Source organism: Xenopus laevis, chromosome 2L, assembly GCF_017654675.1.
Source record: "Xenopus laevis strain J_2021 chromosome 2L, Xenopus_laevis_v10.1, whole genome shotgun sequence".
Taxonomy (NCBI): domain Eukaryota; kingdom Metazoa; phylum Chordata; class Amphibia; order Anura; family Pipidae; genus Xenopus; species Xenopus laevis.
Window position 1 is genome coordinate 37,526,195 of NC_054373.1, and position 21,503 is coordinate 37,547,697.

A 21,503-nucleotide genomic window follows, 5' to 3' on the forward strand; every position below is an offset into this window, starting at 1 on the left:
AGAAGCAATGCTCATCCGGTCTGTGCCAATATCGGGTAAAGATCGGCTCATTTGGCCACCCTGCATATCTCATGGTGTCTGACCACCTTACAAGGGGTTTAAACCACAAACCTCCATCCACCTCTCTGTTTAGGAAGCTCTTGTGCCAGTGACTATTCCCCTGCTCTCCCTCGTTCCCCTGTGGGGCTGATAAATCTCTCTGGATCCCAACACGAGCAGCTCAGCGATTGGCATTACAGATGTATAAACTTTAGGACAACGATCCGTTTATATTGCGCTTTCCATTAACCGCGCTTCTCATTAGCCCCGGAGATCGTCGATTCGGGTTTCTATAGAGATGACGCGGGCTGCGACCAACTATTGGCTGTCGGCTTGGTAAATTTCATTGAGTTTGCTCCAATAGCTAAAGGAGAATGACTGCTACAGCCTGGTCCTTTCTCCCTCCTCAATCCTTTTTTTTTTTTTTTTTTTTTTCTTGCAGATCGTTCTCTGTGTCTGTCTGTGCATAGGCAATGAGAGCTCTTTACTGGCACAGCCGCTCACACTGATCCCAATGATTTCTCCTGCTCAGAGAATACTCAGCTCTTTCTTTTATTCATTTAGCCGTTGTGTTTCTCGCATTCCTTCGGTCAGCGACAAATCGCCTTTGGATTGGAAACAAAACGCGTTTATTTGTATGAAGCCATAAAGGGAGCCTGATCTGCTTCGAGGGATCACGATTAGGGATTTGCCTGCGCCCGAGCTTTTGCGCCGCTTTTCCCTGGCGCTCAAGGTACGTGAAAATAAGATTTTCCTATGGATTTGTCTGGTTGCTGCTTTGGTTTTGCTGCAGTCGCTACTTTTCCCCATCGGTTACAAGTCAATACTTTACTCCTGTGCTGCTGCAGCTGCAAAGCCTCCCCAGTCCCCCTACATATCACATCAATCTGCTGGTTATCTCCCCGACCCAAGCGACGATTTTGTCGCATCTGTGGAAAGAGACAGTAAAAAAAAAAGAGGCTGTGTGTGTGTGTGGTGTTTACAAAGTAGCTAATCAGCCTTTCAGACAAATGCAAAGAGTAAAAGGGGGAAAATCCAAGCACAAAAAAAAGGAGTCGCAGTTTGTCTCCTTCTCTCTGTTTCTTGCTATTTTGCACGACTATGTCGTCATCTGTTGGGGCACATGGCGGGTGTTGGATTTATTTGGGGCTGTGCTGGAAATGAAGGGCATTCTGTGAAGCAGGGGGATATGGTGTGAGGCTGCTCATGACATGGTTTCTATGTTGTATTTATTGCTAGGCTGCACCTTGCAGGAACCAAATGCTGCACATTCAGTCGGAGCCCAGATGATGCTCATGTTACCAGCAAAGTTTACAAAAATGTAAAGATCCTACCCCCCACCTTAAGCACATTTTCCATTAACAGTCCACCCTGCAGTGTTTGTGATGTTTAATCAAATCTTCTCCATCCCAGTAAAAAAAAACAAAAAACAGTTTTGGCTCACCTATCCCTTATTATTTAATAATATAGGACTGATTTCATCTTGCAGGCATTAGCCCATGTGGCATCCGAATGCCGGTTGAAATGACACAGGCTGTAAAGTCCCTTCTCAGTTCTGCATGCGGTGATTTTTTTTTTGTTTTTAAGCAAGTCGCAACTCAATCGCCTGTAAGCCCCCCAAAACTGTGATATTGCATCTGGCACCTATGCCAGCATCTGTGACAAATATTGTGCAGGTTGATGCAGTCATTTATTATAGGGGTAACCATGCCGTGTCCAAGGGTGGATACCAGCTTCATGTAATCGTGGCAGGGTCTCAGATCAGATGCACACAGATGTCTCTCACAAAGGGATATTTGTGAAAAAGTTCCATTTTAACCCTTCCACTGCCAGAGGGTGCCGGCCCATTTTGCAATAATGGTGCATTATGGAACAGTGGACTGATGAACTGCTCTCTGGCATTGCAGCTTTTGGCTGCAATGGCTGAATTTTAAATAGACGAAGACAACATTTTTTTTCCCCCATGGTTCTGGATCAAAGGGTTTACAGTAGATGTACAAGTACAGAGCGGGCGATCGTCGGTTGTCTCCTTTGTGGCATTGCTTTTGACTCTTGGGTTATCTATTAGTATTCATATCCACATTCACATGCGATCGTCGCTGTTATACTAACCCTGGAATATTGTGGAAAAGAGAACCCCATATAAGTTGAAACTGCAATCGACTGCTCTTAGTGTGTTGCTGAATCGCTGGCTCCACTTGTATTAATAGACCACCCGCTGTGTCGTTTTAAGATGATCACCCAAATTCCATATGGATTGTTCTCATATCAGGACTTATAGCCATATTCATCACAGGTCATTTTATATTGGATTTTGATACTATTTATCAACCCCCCCATAGCCTGCCCTAGAATTCCATATCCCAATTTTACTATGAATTAATATATCTCAATATTCTTGCAGTGGAAGTAGAAATGATGTGAGAAGAGGATAACTACATTTCTATCATTAAGCAAAGGCTCTGTTTTCCCTCCCCTTTTTTTTGTGTTTGATTTTAAGAATTCATGCTGCGTTTTCATTTGCAGGATATAAATATATTGGACTGCCTTCATACTGTAGTGAGTCATTAAATGGCTAGTCCCAAACAGGAGATGATTCCAGTCCGGTCGTAAATTACAGAAATCCTAAAGCGGGCTACAGCTACAGGAGACAGTGTCTGTCCTTTAAATATGAATCCACAAGGTGGTAGTGTGTACACTTTTTTTCTCGACAACCATTTTTTTTTTTCTTCCCTGGTCACTTACATGAAAGATTTAGTTTGATGAACATATAAGGTCTCTCCGAGAGTGATCTATTTTATATTTAAAGACCAACAAGTGTATCAGAGCCTCCATTATTCACTCAGGGCCTTCTCAATCGCCTACACCAATCTGATAAATCAAAGTCTTCTAAAAGAACACATTGGCCAGGATCACAGTAGCTTAACACTTTATTGGCGTATTTGGCAGGAGTGTGGGGGGGATCTGGAGATGTGCTTTTTTTTTTTTTTAGAACTGATCCTGTGCTCACATGTATGATTGGGGCATATTTCTAACATTACTGTCCAATAGGAATATGCTCATGCAGAACATCCAGTCACTCACTGAATGATTAGGTGTTTACTTTGCTAATTAGAAATCTGTTCTTCACAGTCTAGAGTATTACGCCATTGCAATGAAATTATTGACAGCTATTCCCTGCGCAGTTCTGGAGGATTTTCCATTAGTCTTAAAGTTCAGGACATCAATCTTACAATAAAATGCAAATGAAAGTCAATAAATAATTTCCAAAGGACATCTGAGTGCCACTTTTTCTGCTGTTCTGTATGTTTAAACAATTCATCCGAAACACTTTTCTTTGCATTGGATTCAATTAGCCAGCCTGGAGTGAAATGTCAGTGTTTTCCCTGAATGTGCTCTTTTGTTGATTGTGTAAATGTGTGTCCGAGGGCACACATGCAACAAGAATGTTAACATTGTGTACAAAGAGAGTTGTGTCATCTGCAAGGATTACAAAAGGGTTTCTATAAGTGCTTCAATAAAATGAAAGGTCATCACAAACTCTAGACCAGGGGTCCCCAACCTTTTTTACCCTTGTGCCACATTCAAAAGTTTTGGAGCAACACAAGCACGAGAAAAGCCTCTGGGGATGCCAAATAAGGACATCAATTGGCTATTTGGTAGCGTCATGTGGACTGGCAACCTACAGGAGACTCTATTTACAGTACACGTTTTTTTTTGCAACCAAAACTTACCTACAAGCCAGTATTTAAAAATAAGCACCTGCTTTGAGGCCACTGAGAGCAGCATTCAATGGTTTGGTGAGCAACATGTTGCTCACGAGCCACTGGTTGGGGATCACTGATCTAGACCATAAAAGAACTTGCAGGTAAAATGATTATCAATGTTTCCTGCCCAGTTTCTAATACTATGCTACAATATTTGTTTTCCCTCTTCCATGAGTGGTTGATGAAAAGCTGCTTTTGGTGCAAGGGCCCAATCAGTGATTGCTGACATAGGCAAGCACATGATGTCAATAGGCAAGGGTTGAGCTAAAGAATCATCAAGATCCTAAGCACAATGATAGCTGATAAGCCATACCTTTAGTTCTATATAACTTAAAAGATACACATTGACTGATTATTACTCCAGCCCTGGAAGAGCAATAGCTTCCAAGATCAAGCACTCTTTCCAACACAATTGTTTTTTTCATATGGATCATTTATTTTGGAAAGGCTGAATACTCTTAAGGTGAGCAGAAAATTTGACTAGTCCAGGGCTATAGGCAGACCTGGACTGGCAATCTGTGGGTTCTAAAGGATGCCACAGACAGTCACTATTTATTGGGCCTGTGTGGGGCTGTTTGAGCTTCTTTGTACTTGAAATGCCAGGGCTTATTTTGAATACCAGTCCAGACCTGGCTATAGGGCATGGCATTATGGCAGCCTTGTAACATACTGTATGTGATATGAAGGGCAAATAAAAACTCACATTCTGGTGAATAGTTGAGCTCCCCAGTTGTTAAAGGGCAAATATATTTTCCCCAACCAAAGGTTGTGCAGTGAACCTGCACTATGATTGGGGGTAACAGTAGTTTTTTTGTAAAATAATTGCCCCCCGCCATTGCTAGGACACTCCCACCAGGAGGGAACTCCCAGTGTGAGCAGCAACGCATAATGCCCATAATGAGCTTCTGATGTCACATGCATAATGAGCAAGTTGTGGCATTAGCTTATTATGAGCATGCTTGTGCCCCAACATGGCAGCTCAAACCAGGAGCTACCAGTTACCTCCAACCAGAGTGTGGGCTCTATTAGCCCGCACCTTTGTTTGGGGAAATGTTTTCACCTAATAGGTGCCCTTTAAGAATTTGACCATTGCAGACTACTGACTAGGAGGGATCTCAGAGAAAATAGTGGTGGAAAGGCCCATAAGTTTATGCTTGTGGTGTCTGAGATGGGGAGGCAGTCAGTGGCAAGTTGCAAAAACCAATGACTAGACCCTGCCAGAGGCAAGGGCTGTTGTACTAAAGAAAGCTTTCTTTTGTATACCAGCTTAGTGCAGTATGTTTAACAAAAAGACACAGTAGAATGGGGCATCCAATGCCTATCAAATAATAAACTTGTAATATCTTATTAAATCAGCACACATAGAGAAATACAAATCCACCCATTTTTTTTTTTTATAACAAAATAATGTGTAACTCTAAGGAACTGTCCAATAGACTTAATTCAAGAAATATTTTCAGTGGCTTCAGAGTTTGTTCTAAATGCCATTTTTATTGCAATGACTATGTATTTGTCAATTACTCTTGGAACAATTTAACAGAAACCAAGAGATTAACAGAACTGGCAATATGCATGAACCCACTGTGGGAATTGGTTTCTTGGCTGGAAGAGAGCAGGCATTTTTCTACTTTGTTTTAAGAGCCAAAACCAGCATTGCAGAAAGGGACAAACACTGGTTTCAATTGTAATTGCATATACCAATATCTGAAATGTTTGATACATATTAGAATGTTGCTTAAAATTATTTTTTCCACAGTTAAATAGCCATAAGATATTTATATCCATATACTGTATATTGTACCAGTTACTAGGCTCCAAATATATCACCCATAAGCACGCTGATAACAGTGAACAGCCAAAGAGCTTACTCACCAGAGATCCAATCATCAGCTCTGTACTGACACACCCACCTATGAGAGACAGTTCTTACACTCAATACAACTCTGCATTGCTTCCATGCCCTTCATATTCACAGTAATATACATGAATATACTAAATAAGCTGAGATTAGATTTAGCTGATTATATTTAGTGGGAAGACTGTCAAGGTCACATGAGTATCATCGTTTTTCATGGTTATTAAATAGGAACAAGATGTTAATTCCCCCGCCAGTAATTACTATAACAGCACAGATAAACACATTTACTACTGCATACACAATTAGTTGTAATATTGGTGTGTAGGCAGACATCTTTGGTCATTTTGCCTGGTCATGTGCTTTCAGAAAAAGCCAGCACTTTAGGATGGAACTGCTTTCTGTCAGGCTGTTGTTTCTCCTACTAACTGAATGTGTCGCAGTAGGACCTGGATTTTACTATTGAGTGCTGTTCTTAGATCTACCAGGCAGCTGTTATCTTGTGTTAGGGAGCTGTTATTTGGTTACCTTTCCATTGTTCTGTTGTTAGGCTGCTCCAACTTGCAGTATAGCAGTAAAGAGTGACTGAAGTTTATCAGAGCACAAGTCACATGACTGGGGGCAGCTGGGAAACTGACAATATGTCTAGCCTCATGTCAGATTTCAAAATTAAATATAAAAAAATCTGTTTGCTCTTTTGAAAAATGGATTTCAGTGCAGCATTTTGTTGGAGCAGCACTATTAACTGATGTGTTTTGAAATAAATTCCCATCACAGTGTCACTTTATGATATTCCCTATACCAAACACTACTGCACCCACCCTGGAGCTATACTCATCCTGATGGTGATAGTAATTTCAGGGTTCTGTCTGTGGGTTACATCAATAGGCACATCATACCTAAAAAACCACAAGCAGAAATAGTTTTGTAGGCAGTTGAAGGCAGTTTACAGTGCCATTGTGTAATGTGATGAGTTGGGCACAACTGCCTCATATGGAATGGAATTGTAGGGAACAAACTGCACCGTTCTGTGTGAAAATACACATGGTGAATTCTGGAATAGCATTAAACACACTGCACTTGCCTTCATAAGTGTTCCCTAAGGATTACAAATTTGCCTAAAGGCATTACAGACTTTTATTTTTGCTGTTGTCATGTGTCAGCACTCTGTAAGCATGCCCTAACCATATCGACCATCAGGGTAGCGTCTCCATTGATCAGCCAATGATCTGGCTCATCCAATCAGGAAGTCTGCCCTGATTCACTCAGTTTTTTTTTTTAATTCTCCTCTCAGCAATAATATATTTTAATTCAATATGGACAGGCTGAGATTATATTTAGCTGGCCCATTTCAAACCCTATAACAATGGCTCTTTTAAGCATTTTTTACACTTGATTTGCAGTAAGTATCATGAATGATGTTCCATGGTCCAGTGCTTTCTATTTAAGCATGGCTTTAATGCCATTATTGGAATTACACAGAAAATAACCCTTTTGGCAGGTGCCATATACTGTATTTTCTAGTTTGGTACAGCAAAATACACATAGCAATTACTTTAGCTTTTGTTATAGTCATTTTATTTATTTAATTGATTTTTTTTTATTCATTAAGCATAACGCAGAAAGTCTCCAAAAGCATACATCATAAATAAATACAAATACATCAAAAATATTTGGTGAAAATCAGTGATGGAATATTAGTGTCTGTTTCAGATTTAACTGTCGTTAATTAAGGTTTTGACACTTGTTCATTGAATGCAGTAGGGGTATAATCTGCTTGTCTGAGAACTATAGAGTAGCTGGGTTTAATTGAGGGTACTTAATTGAAAACATTTAGCAGAACTCTTATGAGGAAACATTTTTGTAGTTCAGCGCTCTACTAATTGACTGGGTAAATTCTGCATACATAACAGAATAGTCTTGCTTCTGTTTTTGACAGACTCCCAATACGACCCCCCTCAGCGTTCAGAAGAACTCTCTCCCTTTGGTGTGAAAGCCATTCATAGTGACAGAGTCACCTGGAAAAGTAAAATAAGATAATCCAGTTCTGTGCTCAACCAAGCAGCGTATTGCTCTGCCATTTCATGAATTAATGATATTAAAAAAAAGTGACTAGCATGTTGAACGTCTTTTCCTATATCCTGTAGGTTAGAAGTTTAAATATTCTGTGAGAAGGCTGATAATAAAGGTCTAACTGTAAGCCGAGAGCTGGCAATAAGCCACACAGATCAATATGGAGTTCTCATTTCAAACAGCGGTACTTCTCTGTCACAGTTCAGCTCAGGTGCACTCAAGCAATGTTTGTAAAGCATTTATGCTCTGAGCCATTTCGATCCCCACATTTGACAGGGTTATGTACTCAGTTCTGTCACCTTTTAATAGTTCTCCTTCTGTTTGCCTTAGTATTCCTAAGATCTAAATGATATAACAAAATACCCATGCTTTATTCCCTAATACTCTGTGCCCGGATAGTTGTTTACACTCAGTCTGCTAATGGATTCTTGCTTTTGCTTTATAAGGTTAGCTCACTGAAAGCAAAGATAATTAAAGTAGTGCTGCTTTGATATTTTAATAAATAAACCCGGTTGAAGCTCTTTTCTCTATATAATTCATATTTCTAACACTTGGGGGGTTATTTATCAAAGTCCGAATTTATCTCAATATTTTCTGAAAAAAATACACTTTCCCGAAAATTTTGTTTGCATGAAAAAATCCGATTTTCACGTTTTTTTCGGGTTTTTAACGCGAAAACTCAGAATTTTCCCCAAAAACTCTGAAAACTTTGGGGTACTGCCAAAAACCCAGTGCACATCAAAAAATCATTGGGATTTCTTCCATTGACTTATATGCAACCTCAACAGGTCTGAGATGCCGGATTTTCAGATTCTGACTTTTCCCATCCTCGGGGTTTAATAAATTCCAAAAAATGTGTAATTTTTTTAAAAGTCCGATTTTATATTTCGGAGTTTTGTAAATAACCCCCTTAATTTTCTAGCTTATAGTTTTTTATACTTTATTGTTGCAGAAATATTGAATTATGATAATTTACACTCAGAATTATGTTTTTGAATCAATCACATACCCATTGTGGCTTCTCCTAATAGTGGTCCTAATAGATGGAATTCCAGCATAGGTCTCCTCTGAAGAACAAAGGCAAAAGCCAAACTCAACAACTGGACCACTGTTAACTCTTACAACAGATATATAAATGGAGCTTTATTCACATTCAGAGATGTACATAATTCTTTGTCACATGTGGTTTGACATCTGACATTCTTCCTGTCATGGACGTGTCTGGTTTTGCTTGGCTACATATATTACACTGATATTCCTGGGAAAGAGATCCTTACCCACTAAGTGCCACCTTGTAAGGAAGGGAAAGTAAGGTTTTCAGTAATTGTTTTCTCCCTTCGGGACACATAAATATATAACGATTTCTTGTTACCAATTTGGTAAAAAAAACAATGGTAGACCACATTAAATTTTTCAAAATATAAAAACAGTCTAACTACAGTTCCTGAAATTCCCCATTGGTTCCGACTCCTGTTTCCAGTTTCTCCTCGGGCGGCAATCACAATATCACAGTCTGTATGAGTCAGTGCTAAAAGCTAGGAGAAATAAGAATGCAGCATAAAGATAATCTAAGTGTAGTGGGTTTTGGTAGTTGTAGTTCCACACTGTCGCAAAAATCCACTATAAGGTGCTAGATTACTTTTTACATCCACCACGTGCCTTGTTTTTAAGTTGGGTACTTACAAACGTTTATAAACTTTAAAGCATTCAGATATACCAGGAATGGAGTATTCTATGACTTTTCCATGCTGTCAAAGAGAGTATATAAAGCGCAGAAGATAGTGTAAAACCTTTTTATTATATATAAAAAAGAACAAATATTCCACTCACATTTGAGTGTTATTTTAAGGCACATCAAATCTCCATTTTTGGTATCCCGGTTTCAGCTATGACCCGCGTTGCTTCTACCCACCATAACACCCCTTGGCGCCTGGGGATGACGTCACCGCCCTTGCCTTACGCATTTCGTCACTATGGGACTTTGTCAGAGGCTTCATAATATTGTCATATTGTCATATATCAAGAGCCATTAATATCCTTTTTATATCCTTATTAATATTGTTATCATTAGTTATAATTGCTGCTTAGTATAGTTAGTTATAATTGGTGCTTATAAAAATTTCATTAAACTGTAATACAGATTTAATAAATATATAGTCTTTATAATTATATCTTTTAGTTGTTTCTGTATTTCAACCTAACTTTTTTTTTATTATTCCACACCACACACTCATGCTGTGTGACAGATTATACCTGCTCTACCTGGCAGATACTAGCATGAGTCAGAAATATGACATGCTGACACACAGCACGTTAGATTTGTTTTTTAAAAAAACGTTGGGTTGAAAAAGTATACCCATAATCCATAAAATCATAAAGCCTAATGTTGAAAAATAATTATTAAAGGGATTCTGTCATAGGAAAACATGTTGTTTACAAATGCATCAGTTAATAGTTTTCCTTTAGCAGAATCCCGCTTTTTAAAACAGCAAACATATTTGTTTTATATTTAATTTGGAAATATGACATGGGGTTTGCCCATCAGCAAAACAATGGGATGCTAACTAGACAACAGCTCCCTGACACCTGCATTGCTAAAAATGAAAATTCAAGTCCGGCTTACCCAAGTAATGAGTAAGGAACAGTAACACCAAAAAATGTAAGTGTTTTAAAGTAATGAAAATATCATAAAGTGTTGCCCTGTGAAAAAAAACTGATCTGTTTGCTTCAGAAAACTACTTTAGTTCATAAAATACAAGCTGCTGAGTAGCAATGGCAGAAATTATGTCACAGGTTAAATAGTGGATAACAGATAACATTATGTTCTACAGAGATTATCTGCTATCTGCTGTGTAACCTGAGCCTTTTCGCTTTTAATTAGCTGCCCCCATTACTACATAGCAGCTTATTTACATAAACAATAGCAAGCAAACACACCAGTTTTACTGGTGCAGGGCAACACTGCATTATATTTTTATTACTTTAAAACAACTAAATTTTTTGATGTTACTGGTCCTTTGAGTTGCTTTGAGTAGGAGAAACAGAAACCTATATGAAAGTGGTTCCATCATGAAGTGTTGGCTCTTTCTGAAAGCTCAGAATCAGGTACAGTGACTGAGATGGCTGCAGGGCCAGGCCGCACCGCGCAGGAGCCCTAGGTAAGGCCGCCCGACATGGTGCCGGGTTAGCGCAAGTGCTCATGTGCAAGGTGGCGCTCGAATGCGTGAGGTACGTGCCTGGCGCCCCCCCAGTTTTGCACCCTAGGCATGTGCCTATTCTGCCTACCCCTTGGCCCAGCCCTGGATAGCTGCCTACACACCAATATTACAGCATTAGTTCAAAATAAAATTTTAAATGGTAGAATAATTTTTTTGCAATGTACAGAGTGTCATTTAGTAACAAAAACTGTTCTAAAAACAGGACAGAATCTGTTTAAAGGAACACATTCCTATGGCAATATTACTAAATAGTTGCAGTACAAAAACCTGTATAGGCAGTAAAGTCCCCCAAAGTCACCACCAGCCCAACGGTACCTGACAGTCATAAAGAAGACTGACAGCAGAAAGAGCTACTGTTTTCCTCTATTACTTTGACTTGGGGGTGGCACAATCCTCCTATAAGCTAATTGCAAATGAAAACAGTACTCTAGTACTCTTGAGTGTCCCTCAGATAAATACTGTTTAGCTGGAGGTGACTTTGAAATACTTTGGGCTTGGAAGATTTTCATTCTGCAACTCTTTAGTAATACTGAAACGTTCCTATGGATTTTCATAGGAATATGTCATTGTCCCTTTAAGAATCCACTGCAGTTTAGGTGCACTTTAATATCACATATATATCACAGTACATACTTTAGAGGTTCTTTTTTGTATTCCCTTCATTTAAAATACACTTTGCTTTTATGAATAAAGCCCCTGTTATCCTTGACCTTGCCTATACTCTGATATATAGTTATAATCATGGGCTGAACCTCTGCAGAGAATTTTTATGAGCCATTATGGATGGTCTCCTTATGCTAAGTTTCAGCAATGCCTGGACAAATTATTAGTTAGAAAAACCAGCACATAGCTTATGCCGGTGAAGGTTTTTCTACACGGCTAAATGAGGTATGATGCAAATCACTAATAAATCTTAGCTGCTCGGTGAACTCCTTCAATTTGTTTGACTGAGCTGTGATTGGTTTTCTCCTTAATCTGATTTTTCAGTATAGCAGTGCATCTGATGCTTCACTAAAACAGTTTATGAGAACCAAAGTAGTGCAATCAATGCATGCGCATACTATAATCTTTCACTGGAGTGAGCTCTGCATTGGTTTAAGACGTAGACATCTGCATATTTATATGTTGTATAGGATGCAACTATAAAATAAAATCCATGTGCACCTCACTTGATATAAGGAGTCAATCGGAAAAGGGTGACAAGCCATTACATTTTGGCTAAATAACACAGTGGCTCTGAAATCAAATTTCTGCACAACCCTCCTTAGCACTACTTGACAGGTAGAGAAACATTAAAAAATACCTTTCTGCATGAACATTTTTCTCTTAGAGCTTAGCCTGGCTCTGACATTTGTATACAATTTGAAATGAAGTAGAAACATTTTATTTTGGTAACTGTTAATATCAGCTTTTTGTATATTTTTTCTTAGACACCAATCTTTTCTCTCAGTCAATGTCCTTGGTCATGCATGGAAAAACGTTTTTTTGCCCAGGATGGTATTTACAGTTACTTTCCCTCTCCAACAAAAACATTATTAGAGCATGTATTTATCACCTGCTGTGTATGATTCACATCTCTGTGAAAGCTATTTCTCTTGAATAGTGTTCTGTTATTCTTTGGTATCTACAGCTCGCTTTGCTTAAATGGTGACAATATCATGGCACATTAGCTGCTTATGGTGACAAAATGAAATCAATACTTGACATCAGGTGCCTCTGGTTGGTGGCATTGTGTTAATGCTTGATAGCTGTAAATATGTCTTGTATGGATGTTATATATGTTTAATGTTAATTAACCATATTGTTTTGGATGAATTGCTATTCTATATGCAAAGAATTCATACATAGTGCTCATTTCGTTTTGGACAAAGACTAAATCAGCAGCCTTCTGGCCTGTGTATGGGACACTATTGCCTTTTCTAATAATTGATTCATCCTCATTCAGTTATCATTTGAGCCAGCTAAATTATCTCTTCATTTAAGAATGGCATTGGTCTGTATATATATATATACATATATATATATATATATATATATATATATATATATATATATATATATATATATATATATATATATATATATATATATATACATATATATATATATATATACATACATATATATATATATATATATATATATATATATATATATATATATATATGGCCCCCTACGGGTTAATCTGCCCTGGGTTCGGGCTTGGAGGCTTGCACCGAATTTCACGAAGGCCTGAGGTGCCGCATATCTTGCGGTGGATGAGATTTTTGCTGGTGCCAAAGATGTTCCTGTGCAAGAAGAGTGGAGCGATTGGAGCAGGAGGCTCCTGGACAATTGTTGTCGCTGCCGACTTATCTGCGTGTTACCCCGCTGCTGCGGGTGCAAGAGATTTTCAGCCATGTGATACCATGCCCATATTCAAGATGGAGGATGCAATTGGGATGGATGGCCAAATTCGGATGTCCTGGAGGGGATAGATCCATGTTAAAGTGCTCTCGGTATTGGATCTGAAGATTGGAGGTACCGTTGGAGATGGAGGAGCTGGAGGAGTGGACACTAGGACCCAAAGTGGTTCACAGTAGTGAGGCCAGGAAGATGGAAACTAGTGTACCAGAAAGTGAAGTGCTGGAGTGGACTTGTTAAGGCACTCGGGAGAGTTGTAATAAAGTTTGAGTAACTGCAACTGCTTCATTTTGCACTTGAAATGTTGATACAGTATTGTGCATGCTGTTTTTCCTTTGCAGTGACCATTGTTACCAGGTATACCTTAGGAGAGGATACAAGAAGTGGATGTGATGGTACTGTAAGTTGATATGTGTGGGGATGTTTAAACCATTGTCGGGACAAAATGGGTTTTTCCCCTGGGTGTATGTAGGGGCCCCTACGGGTTAATCTGCCCAGCAGCTTTAAGGCCCCCACCTTTTTCTTAGAGTGATCTGCCAGGAGAAGTATGACAGCTTTCCTGGACACTCCATGTCATACTTACCGGGATAGCCCCGCCCCAGTGCTCCCATCAGAAGGACCCTCCCCAAAGCTTTAAAAGCCCAACCCCACCCCCTAGTCCGGTGTCTTTTTTTCCTTCTGCTTCAGTTTTTTTTTTTTTGCTCCTGTTAGAAGCAAGTTTTCTTTTTAACCTTGGGGAAGCAGTAGGGCTGCTGTTAGCGTCCTAGGGACTCGGGTTGGTCCTGGTGATCTTTTACCCCTAAGCACATTACCTCAGGTGGAATCTTCAGTGTTTAAACATCTGGATCAGGTAGGCACAGTTTTTACTGTGGCTAATATCATTGCTTTCCTTGATCCATGTGCCCTCCAGCCTGATTACATCCAGGTCTGTGGCAAGTGCTATGTCCCCCCATCCGTATGCCTACCTGGGCATGTCTAAAAAGCGTCCAGCGGCATTGGGGTATATGGCTCATACACCCTTTATGATTTTTACGGATGGGAGAGGGAGGTGGCAGTTAGGTACGTTATTCTGATGACAAATATTTAGTTAGCGGCCTGAACCTTATGGCCTCCTTCTCTTTTTTCCCCCACATGGGGGTATTATTTTTTTTCTTCTGGAGGAATTTAGGTGTCAGAGCCAGCTGCCTCCCTCAAAAGACTTTCCCAAGGTTGAGGTAATTGGCAGCTTCCAGGGTTAAATAAAAGAAAACCCTGAGGTCTTAAATCTACTGGCAGTTAAAGCTAAATTTAAGCTGAGAATGCCACCTTGTTCCAGAGTCTCCTAACTCTTAAAAAAGTATGAGCCTTGTTGGCCATTGGAAGAACTGTGCAGCTGCAAGGCTGATATATACGTTCTATGAGCAATGATAATGCAATGCAGTGAGAATGCAAAACTGTTTCTACGTGCTGAGAGCAGCTGAGAGCAGTTCTATGCAATGATGATCTGCAGGGTCTGAAAGCAGCATTAAGGCAAGACTTGTCTATATGTGATGGGAATGTTGCAAATACAATGTTAGCCTTCTTATTTGAGCGCTGAGAATACTATGTTGATCTGCAGGTTCGGTTAACAGCAGCTGCAGGTAATTGGGTAATTACTCTGGAGGTCAGTGTTCAGGTTCAGTTAATGAACAGGTAGATCCCCTCCCAGCCCCTCCCTTAGCAGCTCAGATTGATTATCTGAAACATCAGGTAAGGTTCTGTGTTACGACTCTTTCCTTTATAGTATAGGTTTGTGAACTAAATTAACATGTACTTCTTCTACTCTGCTTCTGATTTAGCTAGCTTAGAAGCTTAGACATTACTGTATGGAAGGAAGTAAACTGTTTAGCCAGTATATATATGTGTTTATATATGTGTGTATATGCGTGTGTATATGTGTGAGCATGTGGATACTGGCTAGCTGGGATGGGCAGCCAGAGAAAGGGGCCTCTTTACTCTTGAGCCGAGTGCTCTGTCTGCATTATGTAGGAATTCCTAGTCCTGGCACTACTGAATATTGCAACCAAACTGACTGTTTGTTTCAGTGATTCTAGAGCTGGCTTTAATAACCAAATACAAATGCATATGTTATCCATTTATGGGCCTGTCGCTGCATAAGGCAGTAACCAAACTGTCTGTATATGTGGAAACAAAATGTGTATGTTATACATTTATGGGCCTATCACTGCATAAGGCAGTAACCAAACTGACTGTATATGTGGAAACATTTCAGTGATTCTAGAGCTGGCTTGAATAATCAAATACAAATGCATATGTTCTACATTTATGGGTCTATCACTGCATTTTCTAGTAATCAAACTGACTGTATATGTGGAAACATTTCAGTGATTTTAGAACTGACTTGAATAACCAAATACAAATGCATATGTTATACATTTCTGGGCCTGTTGCTGCATTATGTGGTAACCAAACTGACTGTATATGTGGAAACTTTTTAGTGGTTCCAGAGCTGGTTTTAATAACCAAATATGAATGTACATTTTTGGTATAGGCACTTTTTAATATTACACCAAACTGAATGTAGATGGGGTAACATCAGTGGTTCGGAGCTGGCTATAATAACCACATACTAATGCACATGTCATACATTAATTGGGCCAGCCACTGGTCACTACTATAACCTTACTGTATGTATATGCTTAAACATTTCAGTGGCTTTGGTGCTTACTAAGGTTATAACTAAAGTAAATGAACATGCTATACATCTCTCTGGTTTGGACACCAATCAATAGAACAACCAAACTGAAGGTAAATGTTAAACTGATGAGTAATGGGTGTGGTAAGGTTCTAGGCATTTCCGGAGGGTGCCTATATAACCTTCAGGTTTGTATGTAAGCATGGTAACACAAGTTAAGGCTCCAGTATCCCTGGGTCATGTCTGTTTCAAGTAACTTTGATTTAGGTTATAAGCATGGATTACTCTTGCAAATAAGCCAATAGGGTAACGTATGCTTGCTGATAACAGCAGCCAAGACTGACTTAAAGGCGCTAGCCAAGTCAGATATAGGTATTATGAACTTAATTACAGATGCAGCCACTTTGGTTTGTCTGTTTGACACAGAATAACTAAACACAGATATCCCATTTATCTCATTTAACACAGAAAACTGTGTCACAACATCCCATCTAATTAAAGCATTCACCATTGTGAACAATGGTGCTTTGGTATGCTAATGAAAAGGTTAAATGCATTAAATGAGTTAAGATGACTTTAGATAACCCAGTTTCTTCAATTAACCCTGAGTCATGACGCATTTAACTCACAAATCCAAGTGGCTTCATCTGTAAGTACGTCAGCTGTGTTGCAGATAAGTATTATACCCTTATTTACAGCAGTCCATAATGGCTTAGGGGACTGTGTCCCGGTAAGTATTCCACAATCGGTATATGGGTTACAGATACAGTAAAGGTGGTAACTGATGTAGACATGTATCTTGTCTAAATGGATTGGCTAAGGCCAATTCTGATTCATATAAATGCTATGTAATATATAGGATTATGCACAGTTACAAAGATGGTGTGAGAGTAGTGGCCAAGTCTGGTTTAAAGGTATACGACTATATTGCATATGGGTGTTATGCAATAGTCAAACAGCAGGTAGGTATTATACAATGGCTGTATTATAACATGAACTTGTAGACCACAACTTTTGAAGTCAACGTGGTCCATATATTTGCTTACATTCAACTATAGGCTGTTGGAATAGTTATCAGTCTTAAGGATCTCACTAATTAGAATCTATGTTCTACGACTGGACTTATTCCTGCTGATTAAGAAAATAAGATAAATACGTATCCTGCTTCTGCGATAGGATTGGCCTGGGGCTAAATGGACGTAGACATGTATACAGTCATATATACATTTAACAAGGATTCTAATATCGCCACAGCTGGATATCAGGCAAGATAGATGTTCTGTATATTCCAATGATAAATCAAGGTCTATTTATAAAACTGGTATGATATTCATCAGGATCTCTTTCTTGGTTACAGGAGTGCAACTTATCTGGTCTCAGTCTGGAAGACAGTGGGTGCATCAGTCAGTGCAAATGTTTGGTTAAATCACATACTGTATACTGTATTCACTACTGCCACAGGGTTTTAGAGCTTTGCAATGAGGTATTTTATAGTACAGACCTATTTAGTTTGTCTCCAATACAATAGGGGTCAGCTCTTGGACTATATATTCATGGGACATATTATATTAATGGGTACCATATAAAGCTGGCTGTAAAATTAGGTATTCTCCATCAATTCAGTTATAGCTAAAAGTTTTGATCCACAGGTTCATTATAACAGGCTATTCTGTAATGTTAATCCATATGGTGGACAGGAAGCATGCAATCTTGGCATGCTGGATTTTCTAAAGGTCTGTTACTCTGGGTTTAGCCTTTTACACCACCATAGACTGGCCTGGCTAGTTGAGGTAAGTATCATAGGGCTTAACATCAAGCTATAAAAAGGGTCTTATACACTATCCTTTTAGACCAAGGCTGCAGTATCGGCCTTAGGCAAGGTCCTGGTTATTGCATCTCTTGCCAACAGGCTTGGACATGCATGTATGGTTAGTAGGGGAGTTCCATTGCAGAATAATAGGTAAATAATTATATCTCCATACCTAGATTAATTTTAATCTTGAACACTTAAGGATGGTACTGTCCATGTCCGGGGATTTGAGAATAACCAATCTCTAGCAGTATTGTTGGTTGTAATACTTCCTTGAGTCATTCAAATTTCTTCCTATATGGTAAACTCATGGGAGCAGGCCATACAGATTGCTTATAAGCACAATCTATGGTGTACAATAACTCCAGCTATGTACAGGTCACATCTGTGAAGGCTCGAGGACTGTATCATAGCAAGGTTATGCATATCTGCAGGCATTTCTTTTACCTGGTCTACTCCAGGGCACGCTGATCTTAATACTATCCAGTCTTGTTTGGTGTTGGATCATGAGCTAAAGATAAAAACAATTTCAATCTGTACAGACTGCAGAATGCTTCTAGATACCTCACAGGGCAGGTAAGGTATTCCCACATTGGCAGCACTCCTTCTCCATAAGTCATTCTACGGACCTCTCATTGAGAGGTGTATTGGTTATGGTCTGGAATAAATACAGGTTCCTTAGTATTAAAGAGACTGGGAACTACACTAGGTGATGCCATGTACCGGTAGTGTCATACAGAGCGGGGTCATGTAGAAGACTAGTGATGGTATTTTTCCTTCCCCCTACTAAATCCTCTTTTGCAGGTACCATGCTTTTGAGCCATTTCCAAGAGTCCTCTTGTGGATGTTATGCGGTTGGAATAAACATGCTGGTATGTAGTAGGAGTAAGACTATGTAGAAGTGTTACTCTGGGTTCCTATCCGCTTCTATTTAATAAGAGATAGTTCTCTCTTTTTAAATGTAATTGTCATGCTGGTTTCACACTCGGTATCATTACTTTGGTGTGGGTTCCTTTAAGGAGTACTATTTCCTTTTATTCTCTTCCAGTCCATTTCCTCTGAAAATAGAGTTCACAGATTTCCACAAGGTGATTTTGGTCCACCTTTGGGGGTTTCATTCTTCTGAGTTTTATCTGGTATAGATTATACTCGGCCACTTCCTTATGTGTAACAAATTCCCTCCCATTGGGATATTAGCTTGCTAAGTCCCGGTAAGTATGACATGGAGTGTCCAGGAAAAGGGAAGATTGTATCATACTTACCGTGATCTTCCTTTCCTGGACACTCCATGTCAGGTTTCCCATCCCTTTTTTGGTAGTTTCTAGAAGCTTATTACGAGACACCGGACTAGGGGGTGGGGTTGGGCTTTTAAAGCTTTGGGGAGGGTCCTTCTGATGGGAGCACTGGGGCGGGGCTATCCCGGTAAGTATGACATGGAGTGTCCAGGAAAGGAAGATCACGGTAAGTATGATACAATCTTCCCTTTTCTGCTACACTGCACTATAGTGTATGTAAGGAGTGGCCTCTTCCTCTTTCGCCTCTGGATGCTGATCCAGCTGGGTGTGCTCAGAGGGGCTGATAGATATGAATAGATATACTAGGGCAGACTTGTCATAGTCTCTCTAGGAGAGAAAGGCAGAGAGGTTAGAGAGAAAGAGCAGTTCTGAGCTCCAACATAGGAGTGATAGATTGGAGGTATCTCTCCCAGGCAATATTGCCTGTAATATAGGGATCCCAGCGGAGAGGGAATCAGGTGAAAGTGATTGCCTGAGGTTGATCCAGAGACTACTGCTGGAATATGTCGCAGAGGTGAAGTGGGATAGCTGCCAAGTCTGTCCCCAGGGAGTGTCAGCCTGTATCTGCTCTAGGTGAGCCTGCCTGCAGATCTGTGTGAACTCTCTATATGCTGTTGTAGAAACCTGATGTCACTTGCCTCTGCATAGTAATAAACCTTGTTCCTGTTTTATTAAGAACCTCCTGGCGCCCAAGTCTTTTGTTATTGCACAGTAGCCTGTGGGAGTTGTAGTTACACTACGCCTCACCTTTAATCTTCCATATAGCGAAGGCCCTAACCTGAAGTGTTAGAGTCACGTGTAACCCATGCTGTATTGCACTAGCTGGTGAATTAACCCTGTATGGCCCAAATAGGTTTTACATATATATATAACCAAAAGGGCAGTTTTTATGTTCTACTGGCTAGTATTAATATATATGTTTAGATTAAAATAAATGGGGTAAAACAAAATGTTTTTTTTAAATAAAGTGTATTTAAACTACTCAAGATATTAAACCATTATCTGTAAACCACTATCCAATTCAGATGATAACTGGATGTTTTCTGAAATCTCTCTGATAATCATAACCAAAATTAAAATCATTTGTACTTGTTCTTCAGGGTCAGAAGTCAAAGCATTACTTCAGTTTTTTTTCTAAATTAATATATTCATTATCAACAATACAGTACATCAACAGAATTTGTGCTTGGTCTGTAATCATAAGTGCTAATCATGCCCAACTCTTCATGTACCCTTTTCTTAGCCAATGTAGCATTCTGCCAGATCTGAGAAGTGCTCCATTAAACTCAATTCTCATTTCATTCACTTTCTGGTGAAAATAATTCCATGAATATTATTAGAGTCTCAAATGTTTAATCTAAATGAATATAAAATCATTAATATACATTCTGTTTTCTGTGTTATGTAACACATTATTATAGTTTGTTATAATGCTAACAGAGGATTCCAGACATATAAAAGCAATATATACTTTTCACCATAGAAACCATCATTTATTCTTTAAAAAGTTCTCAGAGAAACTCAGTTAAGCAATTATTGTTGAATTTTTCAATCACTCAATTAAGGGCCTGAAATGACTGTAGAAAAAGTCAAACACCTTTAACACTGACTGAGCCATCCATGTATAATAACCACCGTCTATTTTAAGAATTTTTCTGTATGACATGTACAAACATTGGTTTCACAAAGAAGAGCAGATTCCAACCACAGATTCATCTATGTTCATTTAGGTAAAATAAGGAGAATTGCAGCAAAATGAATTTATAAAAAGAGAGGGAAATTGGGAGGGGCTAAGGGGGTTATTTAGGGTCAGGCAGGTTACAGTTGTGGAAAAGTGATATGGGGAAATACATGTTATACAATTTCAGAGGATAGTGCTAAAAAGGTACAGTAGTACATAGCCAAGACTGGTCCAGCATGGCCTCTTAGAAGAATAAGTTTGACAAAGGTCTATTTAAATGAAGATAGTAACATTACAGAGGCCAAAATAGAGTTGACAAATAGGAATAGGGGTGAGCATAATAAAACAGTGTTTATATATAAAAGAAGCCATAGGGTCAAGGGAAAGTCATGAGTGGAGGTGACAGGAAAGTCAATTACAGGATCAAAAGAATCAAAGCGTAAGCAAAGGTGGTAGTCAGGGCCCTCTCATGTACCGGAGCACCCAGTGCTCCTTAGCATGCGGCAGGGCGACATGCCGTCCCTAAAATTTTGCCACAAATCAGGGCCTGGTGGTAGTATATGTCTGTAGGGGGGGGATCTATTTGAGTATAAGATCTTTGTTTTTAAGAAGTCTGTAACGTCCTGAGGAGAGAATAAAGAGTTGATTGATTCATCAGCGGAGCAATGTTACCTTTGTTAGACTTGGA

The 21,503-nt window shown here is 39.3% G+C and overlaps 1 protein-coding gene across 2 annotated transcripts in view; it reads left to right on the top strand.

Annotated features, from left to right (window-relative positions):
* Positions 1 to 446: 446 nt before the first annotated feature.
* nlgn4x.L (neuroligin 4 X-linked L homeolog) overlaps positions 447 to 21,503 on the top strand; it is a 185,475-nt gene continuing 164,418 nt past the window's right edge. The window contains exon 1 of one of the 2 annotated variants that reach the window (XM_018246159.2): positions 447 to 772. The gene's annotated coding sequence lies outside the window, so the exon portion shown is untranslated. The remainder of the gene's footprint in view (positions 773 to 21,503) is intronic. The other variant, XM_041581732.1, reaches the window with a different exon arrangement.